Consider the following 11866-nt stretch of genomic DNA (forward strand, 5'->3'; position numbering starts at 1 on the left):
GCCAATGATCACATTCACTTTCATTTTTGACATGCTGCTCACTCACAGCTCAACCAAATGTCTAATGCTTTCAGTTCACCTGAAGCAAAAAGGTGGGAAACCCTCAATGATATGGACTGACACAGTAGCCACAACAAAGGACTCCAGTACACTAATAATTATGAGAATGGAGCAGAGCTGGGCAGTATTTTATTCTGTTATACATAAGGTCACTATTAAGGTTGAATTGTGTCCCCCAAAAATGTGTCATAAATCCTAACCTTTATACCTGTGGTTATAATCCCATTTAGGAGTGGGTCGTCTTTGTTATGTTAATGAGACAGGAATAGTGTAGGGTATGTCATGAGTCCATCTCTTTTGAGATATAGAAGAGATTAAAACAAGCAAGGGAGAGAAGTAGAGGGGGAGGAAGAGATATACTAAGCCACATGAAGATCTCCTAGGAGCAGAAGCTCAAAGACACAAGGACCTTCCTCCTGAGCCAACAGAGAGAAAGCTTTCCCCTGGAGCTGGCATCCTAAATTTGGAACTCTAGCCTCCTAAAATGTGAGAAAATAATTTTTTTTATTAAAGCCATCCTCTTGTGGTATTTCTGTTACAGCAGCACTAGATAACTAAGGCAGTTACCATGAGTCGGAGCCAACCCAGTGGCAACTAAAACCACAAAACTATCAAATGGAAAGATTCTCATTGTTAACACAATTTGTTTCAGCTTCAGGGATCCTCTGACTGTTTTTGGTTGGGGCTGCAGAACTTTTAGCTCCATTATAAGGATAACATTCCTTCCTATACCCACTCAGAAGGGACTGAACAATGACCAAGGGGTCATTTGGATGACTTGTTTCAATCTTACCTTTTGGTACTCAGCCTCATGAATAGGTAGGAAACTAGAGGACACATACTCCCCTCCTCTTGTGGGAAGAGTTCATTACTGATTATCACGGTCTTCTACATCTCTGAACCTGGCACAGGTAAACTTTGCCCTTCCTCTTCCAGAAAGCCATGTTTCTGTCAGCATGCCATCTTCATTGCCAAAAATGTTGGACCTGAGATTTGATTGTAGTTATTTGAAAGCTAGTAAGTTAGCCTGTTAGTCTTTAATGGAAGCTGGCAGAAGATCTGAAACTCTGGATTCAGAGACAAAAGACATTACTATAGCATGGACTTTACCACAACAGTAGGACTTTACGGCAGCATGTATCAGCATTTTTACATTGATTTCCCTTGCCTCCCAGCTCCTCAGAGGCAATCCCTAGATGATGCTTTCATATGCACTGGATTGTGTTACAGGAGAGAGACACTGAGGTTAGGAAACTCACTGTTTTATAGCAGACAGTAGGCAAGCCTACTCTTTATCCCAAAGACAGAATGAATCTCATCTTTCCAGGTTGCTCGCTGAAAAGACAGCCCTGAGAAATGGCATGAGTAAGGAGAGGTAAGGGCCTTGCATTCTTTGTATGCTCAGCAAGATGTGTAGGAGCATGAGACCCATGGAGGAATGTATCTCAACGATCCACCACTGGGTCCTATATTATTTGGTTTCTGATGAATTTTCACATGAATATGTCACTTTGTCAGTCAATGATTAATCTGACCAGACTGACAGAGGCTCAGACCAAATCAGTTCAACTAATCTCATACAGCATTTATTAAAGGTACTGTGGGGAAGAACTGCCTCCTCAAAGTGGAGTCAAACTTAATGACAGAAAGTCAAGCTTTAGGGAACTTCGTTTGCTGATATGGCTGATGTACCTATGAGAATAGCTACAAACACCCATTAATAATCAAATAGCTACAAACACCCATTAATAATCAAACGTGGGATGTACAAAGTATGAATCTAGGAAAACTGGAAGTCATCAAAAATGAAATGGAACACATGAGTATCAATATCCAAGACATTAGTGAGCTGAAATGGACTGGTGTTGCCAATTCTGAATCAGAAGATCATACGGTCTACTATGCCAGGAATGACAAATTGAAGAGGAATGGCACTACATTCTTTGTCAAAAAGAACATTTCAACATCTATCCTGAAGTACAATGCTATACATGATAGGATAATATCCATATGCCTACAGGGAAGACCAGATAATACGACTGTTATTCAAATTTATGCACCCACCTCTAAGGCCAAAGATGAAGAAAGAAAAGATTTTTACCAACTTCTGCAGTCTGAAGTCCACCAAAATATGCAATTAAGATGAATTGATAATTATTGGTGATTGTAATGCCGAGGTTGGAAACAAAGAACTAGGATCACTAATTGGAAAATATGGCCTTGGTGATAGAAATGACGCCAAAGATCGGATGATAGAATTTTGCAAGACCAATGACTCATTTATTGCAAATACCTTTTTTCAACAACGTAAATTGCAGATATATACACGGACCTCGCCTGATGAAATACAAAGAAATCAAATCAACTATATCTGTGGAAAAAAGATGATGGGGAAGCTCAATATCATCAGTCAGAACAAGGCCGGGGGCCAACTGTGGGACAGACCGTCAACCACTCATATATGCAAGCTCAGGCTCCAGCTGAAGAAAACTAGAGCAGGTCCACAAAAGCTAAAATATGATGTTGACTATATCCCATCTGAATTTAGAGACCATCTCAAGAATAGATTTGATGCACTGAATACTAATGACTGAAGACCATCTAAGTTGTGGAATGACTTCAAGGATATTATACATGAAGAAACAAGAAGTTGGTAAAAAGACAAGAAAGGAGGTGGGGCCAAGATGGCAGAGTAGTCAGACACTTCTGGTGGTACCTTTTACAACAAAGACCAAAAAAAACAAGTGAATCTATTATATATATGACAAGTTAGGAGCCCTGAACAGAAAAGGCAAAGTTAACGACATTGGACTAAGTGGTAGGGGAAGGGAGAGACAGTTCAGAAGCAGCAAGGAGTTGCCAGACCTAACTCGGTGAGAACAGCGCCCCTCAGCACTGATCCCCTGGTGCAACCGTGGCAGGACTGGTGGTAGCACTCTGGACACGGTTTTCTCAGAACAGAGAGCAAGAAGCAGAGTCTACTCACGCCTCCAGAATCAGCGAAGAACAGCACTTTCAGCAAAAGTTAAGTGTTGGCATCTAATTTACCACACGGATCTAAAAGCACCGCTTTTGAAAGAACTCTGTCCAATTTATATGATCCCTCCTCCCTCTGCCCCAGGCCCCAAGCCAGCGTCAGTGGCAGTTGATTTCCCTGGGCCCGAGATAAGTCCTGCTGCTTGCCCTGAGCCATTCTTCTGGCCTTGGAGAAGGAACAAATTAACAAATGGGGGAAAAACTATCTGCCACTTCCCTTATGCTGAGAACTCAGGGCACAAGCAGCTCCTGTCCAGGCACAGACAGTCCACGGACTTTAAATGCCGTTCACCCCTGCATGGACCTCTGTGCACCCATTTCAGCAGCTAGGCCCTTGTTGGCACAGTGGAAGGGTGTATGCACCTGAGGTCTGACTTTAACTGTCTCAGCTGTGCAGTGGAGAGGCAGGTTTTTGACAGTTGACACCACTCTGCCTATTAAGCAGGGTCCTCACCTATCCACATCAGGGGCCTGAGGACTCGTGGCTCCACCCATGCCACGTAGCCACCCATGAAAGAGGTCCAAGGATAAGTGGTGCCTCCCAGTCCTTACAGCTAAAAGCATTGGGTGTCCATGGCCCAGCTGCAGAGCTCACCTACCTGTGTGCTGTAGGGAACAGGGGCACATGTTCCTCACAGACACTCAGGGGTCAGTTGTCAGCCCCCTGCTGGCTCAGAGTGTGACGCCCTGCTGCAACCAGATACCTGTAAGTGAACCAATCACTACTGCTCCTCTAAGACTGTAGGTGAGAGCCTGCACCACACACTTGGTGACCAAATACCTGGACACATGAACTGAATCCATACAAGGGAAGTGAATGGACTCCTAGGCTCATATACCTGGTAACACCTCTAGCCATCTGGAGACAGGACTTTAGAGCTTCAGAGGTGCTAATAATCAAGCTAGATCACTCAAGCAGCCTAATTGGGTATATCAAAATAAAACAAGAAGCTAGGACATAGTAAGCAAACATAAAATAAACTAATACAATAAATTATAGATGGATTGGAGACAATGGTCAATATCAAATCACATAAAGAAGCAGACCATGATCACTTCAACAGGGTTCCAAAACAAATAATCAAGGAATCTTCCAGATGAAGAGATATTCCAGGATTTACCAGAGGTAGAATACAGAAGATTAATATACAGAACTCTTCAAGAGATAGAGAAGGAGACCATGCAAAATGCAGAACAAACCAAGGAACACACAGATAAAGGAGTTAAGGAAATTAAGAAGGTTATTCAAAAGCATAATGAAAAATGTAGTAGGCTGCAAGAATCTGCAGAGAGACAGCAATCAAAAATCCAGACAATTAACAATAAAATTTCAGAATTAGCCAACTCAATAGAAAGTTAGAGGAGGAGAATTGAGGAAATGGAAGTCAGAATTAGTGAGACAGAAGTAAAACAATTTGTACCAATATATTCAAAGAAAAAATAGATGAAAGAATTTAAGAAAATGAAGAAACCCTAAGAATCATGCAAGACTTTATCAAGAGAAATAACCTACGAGTGATTGGAGTACCAGAACAGGGAGAAAAAACAGAAAATACAGAGAGAATTGCTGAAGATTTGTTGGCAAAAACTTCCCTGATATCATGAAAGGGGAGAAGGTATCTATCCAAGATGCTCATCAGACCCCACACAAGGTAGATCCCAAAAGAAAGTCACCAAGACATATTATAATCAAACTTGCCAAAACCAAACATAAAGAGAGAATTTAAAGAGCAGCTAGGGATAAACAGAAAGTCACCTACAAAGGAGAGTCAATAAGAATAAGCTTGGACTACTCAGCTGAAACCATGCAGGCAAGAAGGCAATGGGATGACATATATAAAGCCTTGAAGGAAAAAAAAATTGCCAGCCAAGAATTATATATCCAGCAAAACTGTCTCTCAAATACAAAGGCGAAATTAGGACATTTCCAGATAAACAGAAGTTTAGGGAATTTGCAAAAACTAAACCAAAACTACAAGAAATACTAAAAGGAATCCTCTGGTTACAAAATCAATAACACCAGATAACAACCCAAGACTAGAACACAGGGCAGAGCAACCGAGTATCAACCCAGATAGGGAAATCACAAAAATAAATCAAGATTTTAAAAAATGTTCAAAACAGGGAAACAGTGATAACATTATGTAAAAGATGACAAAATTAAATCAATAAAGAAGGACTAAAAATGTAGTCATAGATATTTCATATGGAGAGGAAGTCAAGGCGATAGAGAGAGAGAAAAGTTTGGTTTAAACTTAGAAAAGTACGGGTAGATAATAAGGTAACCACAAAGAAGACTAACAATCCTATACAACAAAATAAAATACAAGAAAAACATAAAGAGTCAGCCAAGACAAAATCAACAATGAAAAAGAGGAAAAGACGATATATAAAAACTACTCAGCACAAAAAATTAAGTGGAAAAAAGAAACTGTCAACAATACACAAAAAAAGACATAAAATGACAGCACTAAATTCACACCTATCCATGATTACACTGAATGCAAATGGACTAAATGCACCAATAAAGAGACAGAGCGGCAGAATGGATTTAAAAAATATCTGTCTATATGCTGCCTACAAGAGACACACCTTAGACTTAAACATACAAAAAAGCTAAAACTCAAAGCATTGAAAAAAATATATCGAGCAAACAACAACCAAAAAAGAACAGGAGTGACAACATTAATTTCTGACAAAATAGACATTAAAGTTAAATCCACCACAGAGGATAAGAAAAGACACTATATAATGATTAAAGGGACAATATACCAGGAGGATATAACCATATTAAATATTTACACACCCAATGACAGGGCTTCGAGATACAGAAAACAAACTCTAACAGCACTGAAAAGTGAGATAGCTCCACAATAATAGTAGGAGACTTCAACACACCACTTTCAGTGAAGTACAGAACATCCAGAAAGAGCTCAGTAAAGACACAGAAGAGCTAACTGCCGCAGTCAACCAACTTGACCTCATAGACATATACAGAACACTCCATCCAACACCAGACAGGTATACTTTCCTTTCCAACTCACATGGAACATTCTCTAGAATAGACCACATATTAGGTCATAAACCAACCCTTAACAGAATACAAAACACTGAAATATTACAAACATCCTCTCTGACCATAAAGCCATAAAAGTAGAAATCAACAACAGAAAATGCAGGGAAAAAAATCAAACAGAACCCCTTGCTCAAAAACGACCAGGTAATAGAAGAAATTGAGGATGGAATAAAGAAATTCATACAGTCAAATGATAATGAAAACACTTCCTATCAGAACCTTTGGGACACAGCTAAAGCAGTCCTCAGAGGTCAATTTATAGCAATAAATGCACACATCCAAGAAGAAGAAAGGGCCAAAATCAAAGAATTATCCCCACAACCTGAACATATAGAAAGAGAGCAACAAAAGAAACCTTCAGGCACAGAAGAAAGCAAATAATAAAAATTACACCAGAATTAAATGAAATAGAGAACAGAAAAACAATTTAAAGGGTTAACAAGCCCAAAAGCTGGTTCTTTGAAAAGATTAACAAAAATGATAAAACACTGGCCAGACTGACAAAAGAAAAACAGGAGATGAAGCAAATAACTTGAATAAGAAATGAGACGGGTGATATCACAACAGAACCAACTGAAATTAAAAGAATCATATCAGATTACTATGAAAAATTGTACTCTAACAAGTTTGAAAACCTAGAAATGGACAAATTTCTAGAAACACACTACTTACCTAAACTAGCACAAATAGAGGTAGAACAACTAAATACACCCATAACAAAAGAAGAGATTGAAAAGGTGATTTAAAAACTCCCAAACAAAAAAAGCTCTGGCCCTGACAGCTTCAATGGAGAATTCTACCAAACTTTCAGAGAAGACTTAACACCACTACTACTAAAGCTATTTCAGATCATAGAAAAGGATGGAATACTCCCAAACTCATTCTATGAAGCCAGCATTTCCATGATACCAAAATCAGGTAAAGATACCACAAAAAAAGAAAATTAGAGACCAATATCCCTCACGAACTTAGATGCCAAAATCCTCAACAAAGTTCGAGCCAAGAGAGTTCAACAACACATCGAAAAAATAATTCACCAAGACCAAGTGAGATTCATACCAGGTATGCAGGGATGGTTCAACATTAGAAAGCCAATCAATGTAATCCGTCGTATAAATAAAACACAAGAACTACATGATCTTATCAATTGATGCAGGAAAGGCATTTGACAAAGTCCAACACTCATTCATGATAAAAACTCTCAGCAAAATGGGAATAGAAGGAATATTCCTCAACATAGTAAAGGGCATTTATACAAAGCCAACGGCCAACATCATCTAAATGGAGTCTGAAAGCATTCCCCTTGAGCATGGGAGCCAGACAAGGATACCCTTTACCACCACTCTTAATCAACATTGTGTTGGAGGTCCTAGTCAGAGCAATTAGGCTAGATAAAGCAATACAGGGCATCCAAATTGGCAAAGAAGAAGTAAAAATATCTATTTGCAGATGACATGATCTTATACACAGAAAACCCTACAGAATCCACAAGAAAACTATTGAAACTAATAGAAGAGTTCAGCAGAGTATCAGGATACAAGATAAACATATAAAAATCAGTTGGATTCCTCTACACCAACAAAGAGAACATCGAAGACGAAATCACCAAATCAATACCATTTACAATAGCCCCCAAGAAGTTAAAATACTTAGGAATAAATCTAACCAGAGAGGTAAAAAACAAAAAACCTATACAAAGAAAACTACAAAACACTACTGCAAGAAACCAAAAGAGACTTACAGAAGTGGAAACACATGCCTTGCTCATGGATAGGAAGACTCAACATTATAAAAATGTCTGTTTTAACCAAAGCAATCTATAGATACAATGCAATTCTGATCCAACTACCAATGACATTTTTTAATGTGATGAAGAAATAAATCAACTTCATAAGGAAGGGACAGAGGCCCCGGATAAGTAAAGCATTACTGAAAAAGAACAAAGTGGGAGGCCTCACTCTACCTGATTTTAGAACCTATTATACCACCACAGTAGTCAAAACAGCCTGGTAGTGGTACAACAGATACATAGACCAATGGAACAGAATTGAGAATCCAGACATAAATCCATCCACATATGAGCAGCTGATATTTGACAAGGGCCCAAGTCTGTTGAATGGGGAAAAGACAGTCTCTTTAACAAATGGTGATGGCGTAAGTGGATATCCATCTACAAAAAAAAAAAAAAATGAAACAAGACACATACCTCACACCATGCACAAAAACTAACTTAAAATGGATCAAAGACTGAAATATAAAATACAAAACAATAAAGATCATGGAAGAAAAAATAGGGACAATGTTAGGAGCCCTAATACATGGCATAAACAGTATACAAAACATTACTAACAATGCAGAAACACCAGAAGAGAAACTAGAGAACTGGGAGCTCCTAAAAATCAAACATGTATGTTCATTCAAAGACTTCACCAAAAAAGGAAAAAAATTACCTGCAGACTGGGAAAAAGTTTTTGGCTATAACAAACTTGATCAGCATCTGATCTCTAAACTCTACATGATACTGCAAAAACTCAACAAAAAGACAAATAACCCAATTAAAAAATGGGCAAATGATATGAACAGGGACTTCATCAAAGAAGACCTTCAGGTGGCTAATAGATACATGAGGGAATTCTCATTATCATTAGCCATTAGAGAAATGCAAATCAAAACTACAATGAGATACCATCTCACCCCAACAAGGCTGGCATTAATCCAAAAAACACAAAATAATAAATATTGGAGAGGTTGTGGAGAGATTGGAACACTTATACACTGCTGGCGGGAATGTAAAATGGTGTAACCACTTTGGAAATTGATTTGGCACTTTCTTAAAAAGCCAGATATAGAACTACCATATGATCCAGCAATCCCACTCCTTGGAATATATCCTAGGGAAATAAGAGCCTTTACATTGAACAGATATATGCTCACTGCAGCACTGTTTATAACAGCAAAAAGATGGAAGCAACCAAGGTGCCCATCAACAGATGAATGGATAAATTATGGTATGTTCACATAATGGAATACTACACAACAATTAAGAATAACAATGAATCCGTGAAATATAACATGGAGGAATCTGGAAGGCATTATGCTGAGTGAAATTAGTTGCAAAAGGACAAATGTATGAGACCACTATTATAAGAACCCAAGAAAAAGTTTAAACACAGAACAAAATATTCTTTGATGGTTACGAGGGTGGGGAAGGAGGGAGAAGGGTATTCATTAATTAGATAGTAGACAAGAACTATTTTAGGCGAAGGGAAAAACAACACACAATACAGGAGAGGTCAGAACTGGACTAAATCAAAAGCAGTGTCCTGAATACAATCGAATGCTTTGAAGACCAAAGTAGTAGAGATGGGGCTCTGGGGACCATGGTTTCAGGGGACACCTAGGTTAACTGGCATAAGAAAATATATTAAGAAAATGTTCTGCATCCCAGTTTGGTGAGTGGCGTCTAGGGTCTTCAATACTAGCAAGCGGCCATCTAAGATGCTTCAATTTGTCTCAACTCACCTGGAGCAAAGGAGAATGACAAATATCAAAGACATAAGGTAAAGATGACCCCCAGTGACAGAAAGGGCAAAATAAACCAGAGACCACATCAAACTTAGACCAGAAGAACTAGATGGTGCCTCGCTACCACCAATGACTGTCCTGAAAGGGAACACAACAGTGAATCCCTGATGGAGGAGAACAGTGGGGTGCAGATCTCAAATTCTCGTGAAAAGACCAGACTTAAAGGTCTGAATGAGACTGGAGGGACCCAGGAGATCACAGTCCCTGGACCCTCCGTTAGCCCAAGACTGGAAACATTTCTGAAGCCAACTCTTCAGAAAGGGACTGGACTGGACTATAAGACAGAAAATGATATTGGTGAGGAGTGAGCTTCTTGGCTCAAGTAGACACATAAGACTATGTGGGCAGCTCCTGTCTGGAGGGGAGATAAAAAGCCAGAGGGGGACAGAAAGTGGCTGAATGAACATGTGGAATACCAGGTGGAGAGGAGGAGTGTGCTGTCTTATTAGGGGGCGAGCACCTAGGAGAACACAGCAAGGTATGTATAAGTTTTTGTATGAGACTGACTTAATTTGTAAACTTTCACTTAAAGGACAATTTTTTTAAAAAAAGACAGAAAAGACCGAAATGGACGTCAGAAGAGACTCTGAAACTTGCTCTTGAATGTCAAGTACCTAAAACAAAAGGAAGAAAAGATGAAGTAAAAGAGCTGAACAGAAGATTTCAAAGCGCATCTCAAGAAGACAAAGTCAAGTATTATAATGAAATATGGAAAGACCTGGAGATAGAAACCCAAAATAGAAGAACACATTTGGCATTCCTCAAGCTGAAAGAACTGAAGAAAAAATTTAAGCCTCAAGTTTGAATAAGGAAGGATTCTATGGGGAAAATATTGAATGCAGAAAGCATCAAAAGAAGATGGAAGGAATATACAGTCACTGTACCAAAAAGAATTGATGGACCTTCAGTCATTTTAGGAAGGTAGCATATGATCAAGAATTGTTGATACTGAAGGAAGAAGTCCAAGCTGCACTGAAGAAAATGGCAAAAAGCAAGGCTCCAGGAACTGACAGAGTATCAATGAGATGTTTCAACAAACAGATGCAATGCTAGAGGTGCTCACTCGTCTGTGCCAAGAAATTTGGAGGACAGCTGCCCAGCCAACAGACTGGAAGAGATCCATATTGGAGCCCATTTGAAGAAAGGTGATCCATGGAATGCAAAAGTTATGCAACAATATCATTAATATCATACACAAGTAAAACTATGCTGAAAACCATTCAAAAAGTTGGTTGCAGCAGGGCATTGACAGGGAACTGCCAGAAATTCAAGCCGGATTCAGAAGAGGATGTGGAACAAGGTATATCATTGCTGATGTCAGATGGATCGTTGCTGAAAGCAGAGAATACCAGAAAGATATTCACCTGTGTTTTTTTGACTATGCAAAGGCATTCAACTGTGTGAATCATAACAAATTATGGATAACATTGCGAAGAATGGGAATTCCAGAACACTTAATTGTGCTCATAAAGGACCTATGCATAGACCAAGAGGCAGTTGTTCAAACTGAACAAAGGGATAATACATAGTTTAAAGTAAGGAAAGGTGTGCATCAGGGCTGTATCCTTTCACCATATTTATTCAATCTGTATGCTGAGCAAATCCGAGAAGCTGGACTATATGAAGAATGTGGCATCAGAATTGGAGGAAAACTCATTAACAACCGACGATATGCAGATGATATAACCCTGCTTGCTGAAAGTGGAAGATGACTTGAAGCACTTACTGATGAAGATCAAAATACCACAGCCCTCAGCATGGATTACACCTCAACATAAAGAAAACAAAAATCCTCACAACTGGACCAATAAGCAACCTCATGAAGAACGGAGAAAATATTGAAGTTGTCAAAGATTTCATTTTACTCGCATCCGCAATCAATGCCCATGGGAAGCAGCAGTCAAGAAATCAAAACTTGCGTTGCATTGCGCAAATCTGCTGCAAAAGACCTCTTTCAAATGTTAAAAAGCAAAGATGTCACCTTGAAGACCAAGGTGCACCTGACCCAAAGGATGGTATTTTCAATCGCCTCATATGCATGTGAAAGCATGTAAAATAAGGAAGACTGAAGAAAAAGTGACCCTTTGAATTATGGTGTTGGTGAAGAAT

The 11866-nt window shown here is 39.1% G+C and overlaps 1 protein-coding gene across 1 annotated transcript in view; it reads left to right on the forward strand.

Annotated features, from left to right (window-relative positions):
• Positions 1-11866, forward strand: part of LOC126072111 (zinc finger protein 14-like) — an 87381-nt gene that overhangs the window by 57123 nt on the left and 18392 nt on the right. The gene's annotated exons all lie outside the window — the stretch shown is intronic.

Source organism: Elephas maximus, chromosome 3 (genome assembly GCF_024166365.1).
Source record: "Elephas maximus indicus isolate mEleMax1 chromosome 3, mEleMax1 primary haplotype, whole genome shotgun sequence".
Taxonomy (NCBI): domain Eukaryota; kingdom Metazoa; phylum Chordata; class Mammalia; order Proboscidea; family Elephantidae; genus Elephas; species Elephas maximus.